Below are 20,172 nucleotides of genomic sequence, written 5' to 3'. Positions count from 1 at the left end.
TGGCAGCTGAGTCCAGAATAGCCATGGGTGGGGGTGGGGAGGCCACAAAGAATGTTCTAGTTAGGAAGAATGTGTGTGTGCAAAGGTCCTGGGTAGAGGGGAGAGGTGTGTGAAACGCTTCTGTACCCTGATAAGCTGACGTAGCAATACAAATCAGACCAAATCACACGGAATTAGAAAAGTCCAGGTTTTTTTTTTTTTTCGAGACAGGGTTTCCCTGTGGCTTTGGAGCCTGTCCTGGAACTAGCTCTGTAGACCAGGCTGGTCTCGAACTCACAGAGATCCGCCTGCCTCGAAAAGTCCAGGTTTAATGGATACAGTGCTTCCAGATGATTTTCCAGCCTCCCGGAAAGGAGACAGGAAAGAAAGACCAGAAAACCATGAATCTTTTTCCAGGGGGGACGGGACAGTTTAAGTGGGAGTGGTCTTGACGTCTCTGGGGAGGGGTCATCATTTGGTGGGCTTTCTGAGAGGCAGCAGGGCTTGGAAGGAGATGGGGGAGGGGCTTGAGGGAGCTTCCACCTGAACAGTGTGAAGCACCTGGAGACAGAGAAGGCACGGGCTTCATGACCTTTGCTGGGAAAGAACATGCCAGTGCTCTGACCTTTAACCTATCTGTTTGCTCTGGGAAGAGGGGTATCATTTTTACCTGCTGTACTTGGGGAACTTCGGGTCCATAGCATGGGAAGGTGATGCCCCTGGAGGCTGTAGCATGCCTGATAGTTTCAGAGTCCCTGGGTCAAGGGCCTTCCTGCCCTGCAGGGAGTCTGAATGAGGAGTAGTAGGGCTGGGACCTGGGCCCCCTGTGGTGGAGAAGGATAGGACAGAGGCCAGCAGATAACCAGGTCTTCTAGATGGCTTGTGAGTCTTCTGTCATTCCAGGCCACAACCTGTGTTTGAACCTGGTGGCCTGAGTCCACATTCCCTCTACCACATTGCTAAGCTTTCAACCAATGTGGTTTGGCATAGGGACAGGGCAAGCAGGGGGAGGAAGAAGACTCAGGTGTTGGGACTAAGCATTGACTCCTCCTTTGCCCTGGCTCTAGCCCCGAACTGCCTCCCAACTGCAAGGTACCACACTACCATCTCAACTTGTGAGTTCCCATGGTGGCGTCCAGCATTGCTTCCGTGATGTATCTGCTGTGGCCAGCCATTCCCACAAGCCCTTTGCCTTACCACTTTCCCCTAACATCCATGACTCCCTGTTACCGTGGCAGAGCCCATGTTCAGTCTTTCCAGTCTCAGCTCCCTCCTCCTCCTGGCACACACAGCCTGCTTGTCCTTACTTGGCTTCTGAGGAATGATAAATCCTTTTGCCCTGGAGTGGGGAGTTTAGAGGCCCAGGCTTCCTCCTCCCCCATCCTATGACTGTTTTTCCCACAGGTGTCTTAAGGCTGGGTGCCAGACTGTGACAGGCTCACCCTGGTGGGGCAGATGGGAGCATCCCTCAGCAGCCTGGGATGCTGGGATGAAGGATGAAGGAAGGGTTTATGGACTCCATTAGGAAGAGAGGAATCCCCAGCACTACCTAGCTGCCTTCAGTTCTCTCGTATCTTAGTGGTGATTGTTCCCTAGGGAGGAGGTGGCTCTGGCAGGGAGGTGGCTTATCACATCTCTCACTTCCTGGCCTTTCTTAGCTCTGTCTCACAGGGGGGCAGAGGGGGAAATAAAGCTGCCAAGCAGAGGTGCAGAGTCCAGTGATAGAAGGCTGGTGTGGGTGTGGATGTAGTGGGCATCAGCTGGCCAGGCCTGAAGCAGAGTGCTGGTAGGCAGACTCTGCAGAGAGGGAGCAATGGGGGGGGGGGGGTCAGGGCTAGGCCAGCTTCAGCGAGGGAGTACCAGGACACAGTGGTCTGTCTGCCTCTGTCTGAGGCTGACTGACTTCCCTGAAGGAGTGGAAAGCAATGCCTGGAAGGTGTGACAGCTCCTCTTGTTCCTGAGACTCTGAATGAGATACTGTGTGCATCATCCCTTAGGCTCTACTCACAACCCCAGGAGATACCATGCTCCCGGTCCCTCTTCTCATTTTACAGTTGAGAAGCCGAGGCACACAGAGACTCAGCTACTTACCCTACCCAAGGATGCCCAAGGATGGGCTGGTGTGTGATCCTGGGAATTTGAAGTCAGAGACAGGAACTTGTGACCAAGACAAAGGAGAAGTAAGGGGACTAGATCGATAATCAGACTAGGCTCAAGGGTATGGGTGGAGCCATGCCTGAGAATGAGCCTTCACCCATGGGCTACTGGGGTAACTGCTTGCCCCTCAGTGGGCCTGGATCTCAGGTACTTGCATTGTGCTATTAGGTGCCTGAATTGTGAAGGGACCCATTCTTGTCCTATCTTGGGGAAGGCCCCCAAGCTCTTCTTCAGAGTGTCTGAGTGGGCCACTTGTTAGAAATACGTTCTGGAGCTGGATGTGATGGTGCATGCTATTAATCCCAGTACTCAGGAGGCAGAATCAGGCTAATCTCTGTGAGTTCAAGGCCAGCCTAGTCTTCACAGAGTTGTGGATCAGCCAAGGCTACATAGTGAGGCCACCTCAAAAGGAAGAACCTTAATGGCTCATCAGAAACTTACAGATGATCCTGACATTGTGACCAAGTGACACTGTGGCCAAGATAAGTACTTCAAAGAGGAGAGAGAATGGGAGGCTTTCTGAAGGAGGAGTCCGGAGCGGCAGTGACAGATTGGGTTAGTAGTTAACTGATGCCAACGGCCATCAACGGCCAGGCAGAGGAGAGCGGAAAGGCCCTGGGCAGGGAGAACATGTGTTTGAAGAACAGGAAGAGGGTGGTGTGTGATTCGAGCAAGATGGTTTGACGGTAAGGGCTGTAGCATTTGATGAGGAGGGACTTCCTGGGAGTGAGCCAGTCCGATGTCAGATATGGACATCTGGAATTGTTGATCTAGGGTACCTCCGACCCATGCCCACCGCTTCTCCGCCTGCTGTCTTGAGGAGGAATATTACTATCTGTGTGCTTTCCCCACCATATGTAAAGTGAGCTAGCTGTCCTTCCCATCAGTGGGAATATGTCTCACCCTTGCGAGGTGCCAACTCGAGATGTGTGAGTCGCCTGTTTCCTAGGTTCTGCTCGACGTCTTGCCAAGCGATGGGGGGATATCCTGCACGTTTTTCAGGTTGGGCAATGGGAGTTCATGGCCAAGGTCGGAGGTGCCCTCCTCAGGTGGGGTGTTATGAGGGTCACACAGCAAATGTTCTATCTACTCCTGTGCCTTCTACTCAAGTCCCTCCTCCCTCATGGAGGAGTCAGGAAGAGCCACATTCAACAGTGTTCTCAGAGACTGAGCCACACCATAGCCATGTCAGTCTGTAGTCAGAACTGGAGAGACCCAGGCTCAGCTGCCAGAATCCCATCCCAGACTCAGACAGAGGAAGGGCTTTCCTCCCCGGGGAAGCGACAGAGCGACCACTACAGAGCTGCTAACCGCAGAGACAATTGATCATCATTTGTGGGCTCCTCTGGAAGGCGTGCGAGGGCGGTGCTGTCCCAGAAGAGACAGAACGGGTGGACGTGGGAGCTCCTTCCAGCCTAGAGTCTCTGTTCAGATTATGGCACGATAAGGACCCTGAGGCCCAGAAAGCTGAAGGGTCATTTGCTGTAGAGTGGCCTAGCCAGCCCTCAGAATGGCACTCTGCAGTAGAGAAGGGCAGGGAGTTTGCTGCTCTCTGCCAAGTCTGAAGTTCAGACAGGAAGAGCAGACAGAGGTAGAGATGCCATGCCACCCCCTGTCTGCAGGGAGCTGAGTTCACAGTGGCATTGTCACCGGTCAGCTTCACCAGTCTGACTGCACAGTAGGAGAAGCTCGTAGGAAGAGGGTGTTAGGAAGGGCACCACAGGGTGAGGAGTGGTGTCAGGAGAGCCACTCAGCCTCTAGAGCAGAGCCCAGCATCTCATCCTGCCTTGACTGGTCACTTGTACAGCTGTCACTGGAAGCAGGGCCGGCCTGTGAGAGGTCCTTCTGTTTCCACCGAGAGAAGCTGTTGTAAGTCTGGAAGCTGGGTTCTGGGTGGGACATGGCTGCCTTGGTATCCCCAGGCAGAATCAGATGTGTAAAGAAGCAGGCGTTGGCCGGGCGGTGGTGGCGCACGCCTTTAATCCCAGCACTCGGGAAGCAGAGGCAGGCAGATCTCTGTGAGTTCGAGGCCAGCCTGGTCTAGAAGAGCTAGTTCCAGGATAGGAACCAAAAAGCTACGGAGAAACCCTGTCTCGAAAAAATAAAAATAAAATAAAATAAAAAAAAAAGGAAGCAGGCGTCACCTCGATGCCTTGAATGCATACTAACCCTGTATCCCTGTACACCTGGAGGGACGCCATGGCCTTCCCACTCTGCCTCTTACCTTCAGCCTCGTCTCTTGCATTTGGAGATGCCAGGCCTTTGCTCCCATGGGGCCTTCTGCTTGAAGTGCCATCTCCTCCCTGTCCTGCACACACAGCCTCTCTTGGAAACCCAGACAGGCCAGCAAACCCTATTCTCCCACCCTCAGTGGCTCTTTACTCGAAACTACTCAGCTTTGACCCTGATTTTGATATGAGCTTATTGAGGTCCAGGACTTGGCCCTCTTTGGTCCCCTACCCACAGGGGTCACCTGGCAGGATGCCCAGCTCCATGCTGCTCCACAGATACATCAGATAAAGTGAAATCTTAGCTCCTGCCCCTCCCTCGGGCTGAGCAGATGGTCCTGGCTGGTGCCAGCCCTGCCTTGAAGCAATACCTTTGGGGATGCGAAGAAGATTTGTTGGGCAGGACATGTGGGGTCGCTGTGACAGTCAAGTGGGCCTGGCACAGAGGCCCCACTTGCCAGATGGCAGGAGGAGGTTGATGAGAAGCCAACAGGTGGGAGGGAATAGTTTAAGGACACTTTTCATAGAAGCCATTGTCATCCAAGCCAGCCTGGGGGCACTGTTGATCTCCTGGAAAGATACATCCCCCATTCATGGCCCAGTTCTAGAACAGCCAGGGATACATGCAGGTGCTGGGACCACTGAGTATCTGGGGGCCAGTGAGCTGCATGGGTCCTGGGGAAGCATGAAGCGAGGTTACTAGTGAGGTATCTGACTCTTTCTGCTTGCTGTCCATCTTTCTGTCTGTTCCTCCATGCATCCATCCATGCATGCATGCATCACCCATCCTTGCATATATCCATCCATTATCTTTAGCCCTGTGCCAGGTGCAAGGTTACTGCTACTTGACTCCTGTCCTGTGAACCTCAACCTGGGATTCTTCTGTGTCCTGTCTTGTAAGCTGGGAAGCATGTCCATTTCTGGGTGACAGAAAAGGATGTCAGCATGCCACACTATTCCAAGCAAGTGGCAGAGGGGATGGGTCTTCTTGTGCTGTCATTGCTTCTGCTTTCTACTGTGTCCCTTCTCCCAACTCTGTGGGCCTGTGGAGTTAAATTCGTGTTTCCTGATTGCCATTGTGGGTATGTTGGGCTCCCGTACCTTCCCGTAATAAGAGCAGCAGCTCAGGTTCCCATGGTACCTGCCTGGATTTCCAGTGATAGGCTCATGCCTCACAGCCCCTTCAAGCATTGGTTATAGATATCACCCCCTGTTTTCCATATGAGGAATCTGAGATTCTATGCTGGTATTCAGACCTGGGCCTTTGGCTCTGGGCCTTGAACTGAGTAGCATTAACTGGCGCTCATCTTTGCCATGTTCTCGCCCTGTTGCCTGGCTACCTCTCTCCTGCTGCTCCATCATGCTGGGCTTGGCCCTGCCTCCAAGCTTTTGCACCTGCAGTTTCTCTGGAATACCCTTACCCATGGCCATGCATTGCTTAGTTCAGCCGTTACCTGCTCTGAGAGCCACCGCCAGCTAACCAGGAGTAGTTCTCCTACTCTGTCACCCTAACTCCTAACTGTTATTACACTCCTCCAGCTGAACACATGGCTCCTCTCCATGATGCCAGTTACTTTAACCAGATGATCTGAGTGCCTCCAGCTGCAGCATCCTCAGAACCCAGGTCTTGCTAGAGTGACTCCCCTACATGTTGGCACCTCTGTGGCACCCCCCCCCCCTCTATCTTGCTGTTCTAATCAGCCTTCCCCAGGACCCAGACTCTGCCAGATACAGGACCTGTAAAGTCTTCTCACAAGGACTTTAATCCAAAAGACTGAGCCATGTGAGTGACCCAATCTGGGCCTGAAGATGGGGAGCCCTGTCATTTTGAGCCATTCCCAGCGCTCATTTGTGGCTCCAGCTGCTGCAGTGGTTCCCTCAGCCCTGTGAGAATCCTGCTGGCCATGTGCTCCCAGAAGCGGCCCAAGTCTCAGAAACAAAACCTCTGACCGCACTTCTCCCAACCTCTTCTCCCCAGTGTCTCCTCCCCATACCCCCCAGGGAGACCCTAACTCATTACTGCCTGCCTTTAATCTCACCATCTAGTCATCAGGGGAAGGTCTCTCCTGCCACTCTTTCAGCCAGCCTTAGAAGACAGGAAAGGGCTTCAGTGTGTGCTGGGCTCACGATCTGTCCGGCTCAGGCATCCCTCACAGATGCACTCCCTCACACTGGTTCTTCCCTCCGTGTTTTGTGTTTTGCGGTTCTTGGGGTTCTTGGTTGAGGAAGGAAAACAGTAGCAACAGCAGTGGGGGTAGTGGTGACAGTCACTGCAGCTCAGGTCTACCAAGCATGAATGTTGGTTCATCTGAGGTAGGAATTGGCACACATGGGGCGACTGAGGCACCAGCTGAACTGGTGACTTGCTCACACTGTAAGTATGAGCTCACGCCTTTAATCCCAGCACTCAAGAGGCAGAGACAGGCAGATCTCTGTGAGTTCGAGGCCAGCCTGGTCTACAAAGCAAGTTCCAGGACAGCCAAGGCTACATAGAGAAATCTTGTCTCAAAAACATAAAGCACAGCCGGGCGGTGGTGGCGCACGCCTTTAATCCCAGCACTCGGGAGGCAGAGGCAGGCGGATCTCTGTGAGTTCGAGACCAGCCTGGTCTACAAGAGCTAGTTCCAGGACAGGCTCCAAAACCACAGAGAAACCCTGTCTCGAAAAACCAAAAAAAAAAAAAAAAAAAAAAAAAAAAACATAAAGCACAAAAAACAAAACAAAAGACTGTAGGTATGGAGTTTGCTGAGAACCCAACAGGACCTGGGCCTGTGCTCCTCTTCTTCCTCCCTCTCCTCTTCCCCTCCTCCTTGTTTTATTTTATTTTAAATTTATTTTACATTCTGGCCACAGTCTCCCCTCCCTTCTCTCCTCCTATTCCTTTTCCCCTTTTTTCATTATTTTATGTAAGTGTTTTACCTGCATGTATGTCTGTGTACACATGAGTGTCTTATGCTCATGGCATTGAGAAGAGGGTGCTTGGAGTTACAGATAGTTGTAAGCATCATGTGGATGCTGGGTATTGAACCCCGGTCCTCTGCAAGTGCAGCCAGTGCTCTTAACCACTGAGCTGTCTCTCCACCCTAAGCCTGCTTTCTTGTATCATTTGAGGCAGGAAAAGGGGAACAAGAGTCCTGGACAGTGGCCCTGTGACACATGCATTGCAGAATGAACAGGAGCACAGAGGCACATGCAAGTGTTGAGCCCTTAGAGGCTAGCCATGGAGCCCGGAACAGGTGTAGGCACAGCTGGAGGTGCAGCTGACAGGACCATGGGGTGGGGTCCCAGAGCTCCTGCTGGCAGCTCCTTGGTGTCTCTGAAGGATTGTGTCCAGTGAGCCACGTGGCCTGGGTAGCTCATCCCTCACGTCAGTGTTCCTTGGGACTAGAAGGACCATCTGTCTGAGAGGTCAGGGTGCAGCCACTGGAGTCCGCCAGTGGCCAAGAAGGCCTTAAATCCACTCCCGCCTTTGCTCCTGAATTGCTTGCGTGGTTTTTACAGTTGCTTGGGGAACTGTAAGTCTGTGTTGCCTGACTCCTGTGTATTTAAATTCTCAGCCATAATGTTATATTAACTCATTTTTTGTAGTTTCCTGGGAGGCTGTGTGTACATTACCGGGGCAGTGAGGGAGGCAGGCAGCCGAGGTGTGGACAAACACAGCTGTGAATGCTCAAGGCTCCTGGAGCTGACCGGAGCTGTCACCTCTGCAGCCCTGCGTGTTGTGAATGGTTAGTCCCCAGCGTTTAGGATGGATTGATGCTCTGATGAGGCCGCGGGCACATGCCTTGCTCATTTCTGTGCCTGCAGGTATGTTCATGCTGTCCTCCATCCCTGCACACATACTGAGCACCTACTGTGTGTCCCACCTCAAGATGCAGCAGTTGTGCTCACTGGCCATCCTCTGGCTTCCCAGGTGATTGACATGCGGGGAGATGGGCACTAACTTGATGGATAAAGGCATGGTGGCCTTAGATTCTTTTCCTGTTGCTGTGATAAAATGCTCTGGGAAAAAGCAACTTGGAGGAGAAAGGCTGTATTCTGGCTCGCAGATCAAGGCGCAGTCCCTTATGGTGGGGAAATCAAGGTAGCAGGAGTTGAAAGCAGTTCTTAATGTCCTATCTATAGTCGGGAAACAGTGGGGTGAATCCATGTTGCTCCTCATCTGACTTTCTCCATTTTGTTCAGTCAAGGATCCCCTGTCCAGGGAATGGTCCCACCCACAGTCAAGATGGGTCGTCTACATCAGTGGATGCAGTCAAGACCCCATCCCCCAATCTGGTCATGCCCAAAGGCTCGTCTCCAAGATGATTCTAGATTCTGTCAGGTTGACAACTCTCACGGTCATGTCTGTGGTTCCTTCTGGTAGGGTCAGGACTAGAAGAGCCCAGGAACTGGAGTGGGAGGCAGGCTCTGACTTGCTGAGGGCCACAAGGGCAGCACTGGAGAGGCAACTGGCATTGGTGTTGTGGTTGCTCCTGCAGTGTCCTCTTCTCCCTGACTACCTCTGGTCGTCACATGCTTAGAGATGTCCTTGTAGCCCCGTGCTCACATTACTTGTAAAGTGGACCCTCTGGGTACTGTGATCCCCTCTCTGCAGCCAGCCTAAGGGCTCCCTGTGTGAAGGTCTGTGCCTGAGCCCTCCTGTGTCCCCAGCACCCCTCGCAGGGAGTACACAGAGCAAATGTCTAAATGCTGCCTGTAGCTTGAGTTTCAGTAAGGCAAGTGCCACCTTTGACTGACTCTATGACTTCTGGCTTCAGCCAGCCTCTGGGTCCATCGTGAGTATACCACACACCCAGCCTGGAGGTGGCGGGTGGCCCCTACATTTGGCAGCAGGTCCTGGGAACATCTGTGTGTGTAGAGGTGCCCAGACTGTGCCAGCTGAATTAGTAGTGGTTTCATAAGACTCCAAGATTCACAGAAGCAGGTAGGTCCTTCCTTGAGGGTACTATCTTTCTGATATTCCTGATGAAGGGTTGCCTGACAGCATTGGGCTACCATAGGGCAGAGGGCTCTGTATCACCCCTGGCCAAGCCTGAGTCTCTCCCTGGAAGTTCCCAAGTGCTAAGCTCCCATCTTTCCTTAAAGAAGGGAGTTATCTCCCCCCTGCCACCACTCTTTTCAAAAAATGGATTACCCGTTCCACTGTGCTGCTCTCCTGCCCCCTTCCTCCCTTCTACTCTCACAGGCCTCCAAGAGAAGTGGAGGGTGTTATTGTATATTTTAGCCAATTGTTCCCCATATGCCCCAATCTCTTTGGGGTGGGGCTGGGGGGATGGGGGAGTAAGTAAATTATATATTGAACTCCTAACTGGAGCTGAGGCCTTGTGGTTCCCATGGCAACCAGGCTGGAAATAGCTCGGCGTGACATCAGCATGGTACAGGTATAGCCAGATCCAGCCGTTCCCCAAACAAGCTGGCTCCAAGGGAAGCAAGGGATGTGTGTCTAATTAGCATATGCAAATAAGACTAGGAAAATAGGGTGGGGCCTAGGGTGTCCTAGCAGGGTCTGTGGCCACAGCTAGGGCCGCTGGTAGGTAAAAATGCATGGGGGTGCTTGTGGGGTCAGGACCCAGTCTGTCCCTGGCATACCCTGTACTGAGGCTTGTTGGGACTCCAATGAGGTCTTTGCTGCCTGGGCCTGCCTGCTCCATAGGGCTCTGGGAGCATAGCCAACTGGGCTACCCGGGGCTGGGCTGGCACACATAGGGAGAAGCCATGATGATTCCCTGCCTAGGCTCCAGCAGGGTCTGGCTCGTCTTGGCTCCTGGGTGCCTTTGAAGCCATATGCCTAATTGGGTCCTGCTGGCTGGCTGTTGTTTCTCTCATCAGGCCTGTGCGGGTGGATCACCCTGGGCCCCTATAGTTTCCTTTTTCTACCCTTCTCATTCAGCATGTGACAAGGCTAGAGAACTGCTCTCCAGCAGCTCTGCTGCCCCATCCACCCCTGCTACCAACTACCCGAGTAGGTAGGGACAAGCACAGTGATGCCAGCCTGACATTCAAGGCCTCTGTGGGCCCACCGTGGCCTTTCTGAGCCAGTACTCGTCTCTGAAATGGAGGTACTTTTCCTGTTGTGTTCCCCGCAGAATGGTGAAGAGACCCAGGGGGGGCATGGTGGGCCCTGTGCAGTTGGAGTTGGAGGTTTCCTTCATGTGTGTTTAAACCAGAGCTTGCCATCGATGCTCCACTTCCCAGCTGCACACAAACGCTTGCTCCATTGAGACGCCAGCATTCACAGCACATTTCTAGGTGAGGTGAAATATTGCCACCTTCAGTGTGGTGGTTTCCACGCGAGGGCTCTTGGCTGAACTGCCAACACTCAAGCCAGGCGTGCTCTGTGGCTAAATGAGGTAATTTATTCGTTCCAGCAAGTGTTGAGGGTGTGGGAGTGAGTCAGCCAGCCTGGCATGTGGAGCACTTGGTCTGCAGCTGAGGCAGACATGTACTGTAGTTGGTGCTCTCTTTTGGGGCTCCAGGGGCCTGCAGAGATCGCCAAAGCCTTGAGACCTTTGGGGCACACTTTCTACTTGGCCGTGAAGGAGCTTCGAGAAGAAATATTCCAAGGAGAGAAGCTGTGGGCACAGAGTCAGGAAGGGACATTTTGGATTTGAGGATAGGGTGACTTTTGGCTGAAGTTTTGGGGATGAGACCATAAAGTGCTACTGATGCCAGCATCAGGGACTGGAAGCCAAGGAGTCTGGCCGTGATTCACAAGGCAGTGGGAGCCACCGATGGCACTGGAGCAGCGGAGTGATGTGTTCCATGCCAGCTTCAGGAAGAAAAGAAGGACTGGAGAGGCCTGGGTGTGAGGCAGCTCAAAAGGAGGTGGTGGTATTGACAGTGGTGTTAGTGGCATGAAAACAGTTCCACCCCTCTGGAGCCCCTGGTAGTCAGGGTGTTCCTTCCGTGGATAGAAGATGGCCTTGGCTTTTGCAGCTCATGTGGTAGCATGAAGTTGTGGAGTTACAGTATGTGAACGTTTGTTCTCCTAGGAGTGGTGGGTAGGTGTGGGAGGGAAGAGCTGCTGCCACGGATATGAGGTGTTCCCTGCTAAGGTCTCTTTTCTGGCCCTGGAAGGGGTGTGGCCTTCTGCGCATGAAGGGAGAATTGCCCCTGGCCTCCCTGAGATTCCTGATTGGGCATGGGGATATCAATGTTTACATCCCAGTTGCCTTCTAGGGATGAGCTTGGCAATCTGGAAATGGAGATGGGGTCTGGCATGGGGCACTAGGCTCTGTCCATAGTAGATATATTCAGGAGCCATGAGGTTGGTGCAGGGCTACCTGGGATGCTGGGAAGGGCCTTGGGTGGCAACTGATCTTTATGCAACCTCTAGAGCTTCTAGGAACCTTGTAAATGAGACCAGGCTCATGGGACCAATGGACAAGGGCCATGCTGGACCCCTTGTTGTATCCTATGTGTTGGGCCTTGCCTAGTGACCCGTAGAAGTTCCTGGAAAGGATAATGGATCTTGCTTGCCCCCACAGGGTCTTGGAAGCCAATTCTCCCTCCTCCAAGACCCCTACTTCCTTACTGCTCACCACGAGGGTACTGGCTATCTTGATGGCACTGTGTGGTCTGGCCCTCAGGGAATTCACTGCTAGATCTGGAGGTGCATGTGTGAGCCCTGAGAGCCCCTTGGTATTGATGCTGGGATGGGGTCAGCACTGAGGGCTGTAGGAGTTCTAGGGGGATCCTGCTCTCCAGTCAGTGAGGCTTCCTGCATCTTGAGAAACCAGCAGAGCAGGCAGGAGACAGAACAGCAGCAGCACCAAGGGCAATGAACATGGTACACCCCAGGCCCATAGATCCAGGGGACTGAGCAGAGACCCCCAAATTCTTATACATTTCTAGATGTCACACCCTCACAGGACATCTTGTCATCATCCTGACCATACTCCTTTTCCTTCCCATTGGCCTCAGTGCCTGCCCATTCATATGAGCACCGGCTCCTGGTCCCGGCCACTCCTGTGGACCTGTAGAGCTGTCCTCAGGGATGTGGGAGTCTCACTCAGTTTAGGTCCCAGAGTCCGTTCAGAACCTTGACAAGGAATGGAGTCAGTGAGTGTTCGAATGAATAAATGACTGTAAATTATTTTGTCTGCCTCTATACCCATTTTACCCACTAGGTTACCTGTCCTCCTCTGCCATCTCTTTGTACCTGGCTTGGATGTGCTGGTCTCTTAGTGTGCCTGCTCTCTGTGCCTTCCTTGCCTTCAGCCCCACTTGCCCCACTCCCTGCTTTCTCGAGGGCCTTGGGCAGAGCCCCATTGAGTGGATCCCTGGCTAGGCACAGAGCCCTAAGATTCTAGCTGGCGTCACTCCTATTGGGTGACAGTGCCTGCGGACGCCCTGACCCTTTCTGGGCTTTCCCTCGCAGGCTGGATTGTGTCCTGTGGTAGTCTTGCACTCACTTCAGCCTGCCGTCTACCCTGGTTCTCAGGCATCAGCCGGGCAGTTTTGAAGAATTATGTGACAAATTACTGGTTTGGTGTGTTCTGGTCCGGTTCCCTGCCACCTCCCACCTGTGGGAGAGCACGGACAGAAGGTGATACTGCACTGAGAGCGAGGGATACTGGTTCGGGATGGGGAGGTGCTGCTGGCCCAAAGTGAAGTGACTGGGTACTGGTGCCCAGACCATCATGCTGCTCCCTACCTTCTGGTCCACTGAGAAATTCTGTCTTTCAGAGGCCTTTCAGTACTTGTAAATTATGGCCATCCATCCAGCTACCCAGCCAGCCAGCCATTCAGCGCACTTTGGGTGCTTGTGCTGAGCAGAGTGAATGGAGGGAGCATGGAGTAGCTTCTGTCCTTTCCGCTGGCCCTCCTTTCTACCTCCCACCTCCTGGGCGCAGGCCTGTGGGCTCCTTTCCCTGCTAATTGCTCTCTCCTCCCCCCTGGGACCTGGAAAGCAGCTGGGCCAGGTGTGGGCTGCCTGGCTGCCCGCCTGGCCCCCTGCCTGGCTGGCTGCCCACCCTCTGCCACAGGAGGCATCGCTGCCTGGGATTTGCGCTCCTCTGAGGGCCTGCGACGCGGCCGTGGGGAAATCACTTTCTGACAGCGGCCATCAATTTTGCTGAGAGCCCATCGGCGCTCTGGCAGCCTGTCCTTCGGCGGCAGCAGCTGGTCTGTGTCAAGCCCCTTCGTGTCCTGATGACAGAAGCGATTCACATTAGGCGTCTGCCCTGAGCACGAGCACACGTCCAGAGAGACGAATTTAGCCAGTTCCAGATGCATACATCACCTCCAAGTTTATCTTGAGGTCCCTGAGCTGGTGCCCTATAGGGCAGCCCCCATCAGGATCCAGGGCCCTCAAGAACAAGGCTCTCTGCTCCCCTGGAATCCACTGGGCGCAGCAGACAGAGTCCTATTGTAACCCTAGAAAGTGACACACAGGAAGGAGCCAGACATGCCCAGAGCTTGGGAAAGAGCATTCTAGGCAGAGAAAAGACTTTACAGAGGACCTGAGATGAAGGCTCTTGCTGCACTGTTAGAGCTGAGATTGGCTGTTTAGACTGCTGTGAGCCTGGCTTAGGTGCCTTGGAGTCATCTGGGGTACACAGGGGTAGACCAGAGTCCTAACAGAACCCCAGAGGCATCCTGGGGAAGGCAAGATTGATGCTGACAGGTGATTAAAAAAAAAAAAAGCCCTGGAGGAACTGTGTGGGGTGTTGGGTGTGAGCCGCGTCTCCCAGGAGGCAGGAACAATAGTGAGGTTGAACACCAGGGAGCTTGTCCCCTGGGCAGGGCTGCACCTGTCACTCAAACCTGGAGAGGGCACTGCTTTGGGCTGGGTGAGCTCAGGCCACCTGGAGTTCTCAGGTAACTTTACCTTGTTAGCCTGTGAAGTCTGCACACATTGGTATTAAAGTTCTGCTGTGTGCCAGAGATTCGGTATGTCCCAGCAGCTGTTTCTGCCTCCTGTAGGCCTACTAAGTACCAACTGCCGACACATGTTTCCCGACAGAGCCTCCAGGAAGACATTAGCACCTGCTTTCCTAGATAGGGATGTTGTGTGACTTATCTGGCCAGGTGCATCAAGCCCCCATCCACAAGGGCAAATCCAGCCATGGAGCGTCCTCCTTACTGGTAGCTGTATAGTGTGCTGATGATATGGGCCTGACAAGGGAGCCCAGACTGGGAAGGTTAAGAGCCTTCGAGCTGACATGAAGCGGCCTGAGCAGAGAACAGTATGCCTCCCTGGCTCTCATCCTCACTGCCTGGATCCAGCTGTTCTTCTGTGGGTATTTTGTCTTGGGCTGTGCAGACATGCGGTCCCTGGAAAGGGCACAGGGCCTGGAGAAGTTGATCAGAGGCTAGACACCCAGCACTTTAATCTGCTTTGTAGACTCAGGAGTGAGATGCTTGGCACTTCAGAGATCTGAGTCAGGCCTCTTCATGAAGGAATGTTTGTTGCCACCTTTCAGAAGAGGAGCCTAAGGCAGAGATGGCCAGGCCAGGCCAGGCCAACCACTGGTTGGGAGAGAAGATAGTTGTGGTGGAAGAGAATGAGGACTTTGGTCCCAGCGAATGTACTCAGGAGGTGAGGGCTGCCTCAGTTCCTGAATCTGACCTCTCCAGCACTCATCTTCCCATATACATTTTTATAGCCCCTTCTATGGGCTCTTCTGTGGACTGTGTCTTATCTGGCCAACCCCATCAAGCTCCTATCCACAAGGAAAAGTCCAGCCATGGAGCTCCCGCTCTGCCCGCGGCTACATCCAGAAAGATTTCATTCCAGTCCCTGTCTCACATCAGGCAGTCAGAGCCATGGCAATGTGAGTTTCCCAGGGGTCTTTCTGACCAAAGGGAAACCAATTGGGAGGGGTCAGTAATGAAGTCCTGGAGGCTCCCTGCCGAGCCCCACCCAGTGGCTTGTTTAATATCATCCATTCATTCATTTATGACACTTTTGAGGCTTCAGTGATTTCCCTTGCTCAGTGTGCTAGCCAGTTGAGCACACCCTACCAACCCTCCCTGTGTGGTCAGCCTTTCATTACAGTAACAGGTGCCTGAAATACCAACTTACAAAGAGAAGGTTTGTTTGGGCTCACAGCTTTGAGTGTCGTCCATGGTCCATTCCTCCTATTGTTTTCGGGCCTGTAGCAGGAGTGTGGAGCGGAGCAAAAGTGCTTTCCTCATGGCCAGGAATCAGAGGAGACTGGTGTTCCACAGTTCCCTCAGAGGGCATGCCGCAGTGCCCTGAAGACTTCCATCTGCCATGCCCTCAAACTTTCCACCACCTCCCAATAGCGTCCAGTCAAAAAATGCTCATAAAGCCTTTGAGGAACGTTCAAGATCCAAAACAGCACGGCCCGTTTCTGCAAAGTGACTTCAAAGTCCCTCCCTCATCCTCAGTGTTTCCTTTCTTTTCCTAACCATTAGCATTGCTTCTTCCTTCATTTTTTTCCTTTCCTCTTATCCGTGAGGTTGGCTTTGAATCTACAATCTTCCTGCCCCCGTCTCTGGAGTGCTAGAATTGACAGATATGTACTCCTATGCCTACTTGATCCTTCCTTCAATTCCCCTCCCTCTTTCTTTTTTTCTCTTTTTTTTAAAATATTTTATTTATTTATTATGCATACAATATTCTGTCTGTATGTCTGCAGGCCAGAAGAGGGCACCAGACCTCATTACAGATGGTTGTGAACCACCATGTGGTTGCTGGGAATTGAACTCAGGACCTTTGGAAGAGCAGGCAATACTCTTAACCACTGAGCCATCTCTCCAGCCCCCTCTTTCTTTTTTTCTTTCTTCTTTTTCTTTCTCTCATCCTTCCTGATTGAGACAGGCGTTCAGGTAGTCCAGGCTTCTCTTACTGTGTAGCTGATGTTGTGTTACTTAGTTACATAGGTTACTAAATTGACTTTGAACTCCTAATCCTTCAGCCTTCACTCCTGAATGTGCCATCGTGTTCAGCCAGCTGATCCCTTTTTCAGCATTACTATTGTCCTGTCCAGGGTCTTTTTTTCCCCCCTCAAGACAGGGTTTTTGTGTGTAACTGGCTGTCCTGGAACTCACTCTGTAGACCATGCTGGCCTCGAACTCACAGAGATCTGCCTGCCTCTGCCTCCCGAGTGCTGGGATTAAAGGCGTGTGCCACCACTGTCTGGCTATGTCCAGGTTCTCTTAAAATGTGAATCCTATAGAATGTTACTCTATAGGACAGAACCCCCTTTGAGTCCCAGCTTCTGGGTAACCTGTGAGCTGAGGAGGCCAAGGCTTATCTTACGGAAGAGATGGAAAGCAGGCTGTCAGGAGGACAAGCAGCAGGCTCTTGTGTTTTCAGGGCACCACGGATGAAGCCATTGCTGCCCTTGTTACAGTGGCCCTGGGCTCAGTCTTTAAATTCCTGCCTTGCAATGCAGATGACCAGGTCAGGTCTTTTTGACTCCTTTTGTGATTTTGCCTCTACCTTCTTCCTGTCCTGGGTGTGGACATGCGATGCTGGGATGGCCCTGCTGGACGTCCAGAACAGTCCCTCTGAGCTTAACGACTGCACTACGAAAAGCTATCCCATACTTTCCCCCATTTCTTAATAAAGGAAACTTAGGCATAGGGAGCACTTAACTCTGGACAGAAACACACACACAGGCTGTGAATGGTCTTTCTCACCCAGACTTCTTACAGGAGGTGAAGCCCCGAGGAGCCCCTATCTGCTTCCCTGAGTATATGCTGCATCGTATGGGACATACCATAGGACAACAGCTCAGTTGACTGCAGGGCCTGGCAGGTGGCAGACTGTGCACGGGCAGCAGCTCAGCAGCCTGGTCCCCACCTGTGCCCTGCTCCTATTCCCGTACTGGTGTGCTGGTGTGCCCATTTTCTTTCTTTCTTTTTTTTTTGGTTTTTCGAGACAGGGTTTCTCTGTGGTTTTGGAGCCTGTCCTGGAACTAGCTCTTGTAGACCAGGCTGGTCTCGAACTCACAGAGATCCACCTGCCTCTGCCTCCCGAGTGCTGGGATTAAAGGCGTGCGCCACCACCGCCCGGCTGGTGTGCCCATTTTCTGAGGGCAGTGATCGGTAGACACTGTACTGTTCGTCCTCAGTCTGTGGTGCTGTTCCTAATTGGTCTTCCTCCAGGCCGTATTTTCTCCAGTATTGATGAGCCAGTGTCACCAGGATACAGCCAGAAGCTGAGCTAAACTCAAGATGGATTGAGCCTGGGCCTCATCAATCTGTTTGTGCCACTCGGCTGGGGAAGGCATCGAGTGCCTGTGCACATGGCTGTACAACCCTCAGGGTTCCCAGGGTTTTTTTTTTTTTTTTTTTTTTTTTTTTTTTTGCAGGCCACAGATCTACCTAGCTGGTGTTTTTTCCCTGCCTTGGAACATGCAAGGTCATGGGGTACCTAAACCTTCCTGTCTGGGGCGCCTGCCCTGGCTTCCTGTTGTCTGGAGATGAGCGCACAGTGCCAGGCGCAGTGCCACTCCAGGTCCTTCTGTCACAAGGCCATCACTTCTCTAAAACCATACCCTTTTCTTCCTCCAGGAACATTCCTGCCTGGAATGTTCTCTTCATGTCTTGCGTCTGGATGAACCGCAGCTGTTCTGGCGCGCACACACAGAGAAGACAGAGACAGGCACACAGACAGCCAGAATGGATCCCTGCCATTTGTAATCTCAGCACCTCCTCCCTCCTGTTGACCCTCCAGACAGCTGGAATCAATGAATCATTTATGAGATCCCCGTTACTGCTTGCCTGCCCCAGAGATGTTACTGGGATGCAGATTTTGTGTCCCCGGCACCCATTCATCTTCTCATTGAACCAGTACTTCCTGGCTCATAGCCCCTCAGCATGTGTTTGATGCATGAGTAGCATGCGACTGTCACTGCCCTAAGCCTCCTTCAGAGTCTGCATAGATGTATATCTCCTTCCCTGGGGAAGCGTTCGTGGCTTCCCCAAGCAGAATAGGTGGCTCTGCCTTCTGGTTCAGCTGCTATGGGGCACAGGGAGCCAGGACTGGGAGGGTTGGGGATCGGGATCTAGGTAGACTTAGCCAACTTCGGAGCATGCTGATGCGCTAAGTTTTCCATGTGTGCTTCATTCATTCATCCCTCGCTTTACAGGCGAGGAGAGCAAGGCTCAAAGAGACGACAGATCTCGGCATTTAGTTACTAAAAGCCTAACCTTAACTTGAAAGCCAACTCTGCCTCTTTAGTGAAGAGTGGGGAGTTCCACCCCGGGCCTGGCAGGCGGGGAAGTCATGGGAATCATCTCAGGGACTCTAGATGCAGAACCGCATCTTCTTGGATGAGAGGGAGCAGAAGGGCGCTGCTGACGTCAGAGCTGTGTGGACAAAGGGGTCTGTGAGTGAGTGAGAAAGGGTATGACTGGGAGGGAAGGAGGCTGAGGTGCGCAGGGCAGGGGAAGAAGAGGAGTAGTTAGGACAGAGACTGGGGAGGTGGCCAGGCCTGAGTTGGGAGGGAGCCCAGGTGAGGAGTGCCAGCAGAGCCTGGCTGCCGAATGGAACTCCCTGGCATATGCTCTTGTTGTAGTCCTGGTACTACGGGCCCTGGCTTTTGGCAGCTTCCAGACTCTTTAGTCTTTTGTCTCTGTCTGTTCCCTTAGCAGGTCCCCTCGAGGTTGGCAGGGCAGGCTGGGGATGGGAAGCTACAAGTACGTGTCCCCGTGGGTCATTAGCTGCATAGAAGTCCTTACCAGGGCAATCTTGGCAATGTGAGGAGCCTGGTAACTGTCTCTATTCCTTCCTCAGAAGAGAGAGCATGTGTCACTGCCCTCCCCTGATCCCCAGCTCCAGCTCCCTCTGGTCCTCCAGTGGCTTTCCTAGCATGGGTCCGGGCCAGCATCTTGTCAGCCTTCCACCCTCTGCAGGCACCAGTGCCCCTATGCCCTCAGTGAGTGTCACTCCAAGGCCTTTGTGGACACACCACACAGTTCCTATGACTATGGGCAGAACCGGTCTATGTTTGTCCTCCCTGAGGCCCAGAGAGCTGGCTGGCCAGGTTGAGGCAGTACCAAGCTCTGGATCAGGTCTAATTCCTTACCCAGCTTTTTCCATAGGGTGACAGCACCTGTCTGGTCCCTACCTTCTCCCTGCTACCATCAGAGAGATCAAATTCAGCTTTGAGTATGGGGATGCTTAGTGTGTGTGTGTGTATGTGTATATGTGTGTGTGTTCATTCATTCCTTCATTTATTCTTAGATGTTTTGTGCCTACCCAGCACTTCAGAGACCCTTGGGATATACCTATAGAATTTGAAATTTAGGGCCAATGAAAAGGCTCTCTTAAGTAAAGGCATTTCCTACCAAGTCTGATGATCTGAGTGTAGTCCCTAGGACCCACATGGTGGAAGGAAAGAACAGATTCCTCTAGGTTGTCCTGATAACCATGTGCACTGTGGCACGTGTGCCACACATACAAAAGAAATAACCACAATAAACTTTTTTTTTTAAAAAAAAAAAGCTGAAGTCTAGTTGAGGTTTGATTTTGAGTTTACAGGGTCTTCCAGAAAATTACCTCCTTAAGCCTCAGTTTCTTCACTTGGTGCTAGAGGCAGTGACATCAGTGCATACCCCTGAGTGACTGGAAGGGGAGCCCGTGGATGTGAGCGCATAACTAAGTCTGAACACAGAAGGCCTTACTTTGCAAAATGCCGCCGTCTCTATCCCCAGTCCTCACTGCCCTCCAGGAAGCAATACCCTGACAATTTCACCCTTGCTCTGAGCCTTCTCACACTGCCCCCAGTTTCAGGAGCCGGGCCTGAAGGTCAGATAGGTCCTGGCCAGACTCTAGATACCTGGGTGTTCCCCCATGGCCCTCCACCCCACCCCAGCTACCAGA

At 52.7% G+C, this 20,172-nt stretch overlaps 1 protein-coding gene across 1 annotated transcript in view; it reads left to right on the top strand.

The window, feature by feature from the left end:
- Positions 1–20,172, top strand: part of Tcf20 (transcription factor 20) — a 156,629-nt gene that overhangs the window by 11,469 nt on the left and 124,988 nt on the right. The window lies entirely within an intron of this gene.

Source organism: Microtus pennsylvanicus, chromosome 2 (genome assembly GCF_037038515.1).
Source record: "Microtus pennsylvanicus isolate mMicPen1 chromosome 2, mMicPen1.hap1, whole genome shotgun sequence".
Taxonomy (NCBI): Eukaryota; Metazoa; Chordata; class Mammalia; order Rodentia; family Cricetidae; genus Microtus; species Microtus pennsylvanicus.
Note: the sequence above shows the minus strand (reverse complement) of the source record. Positions and strands in the feature narration are given on the sequence as shown.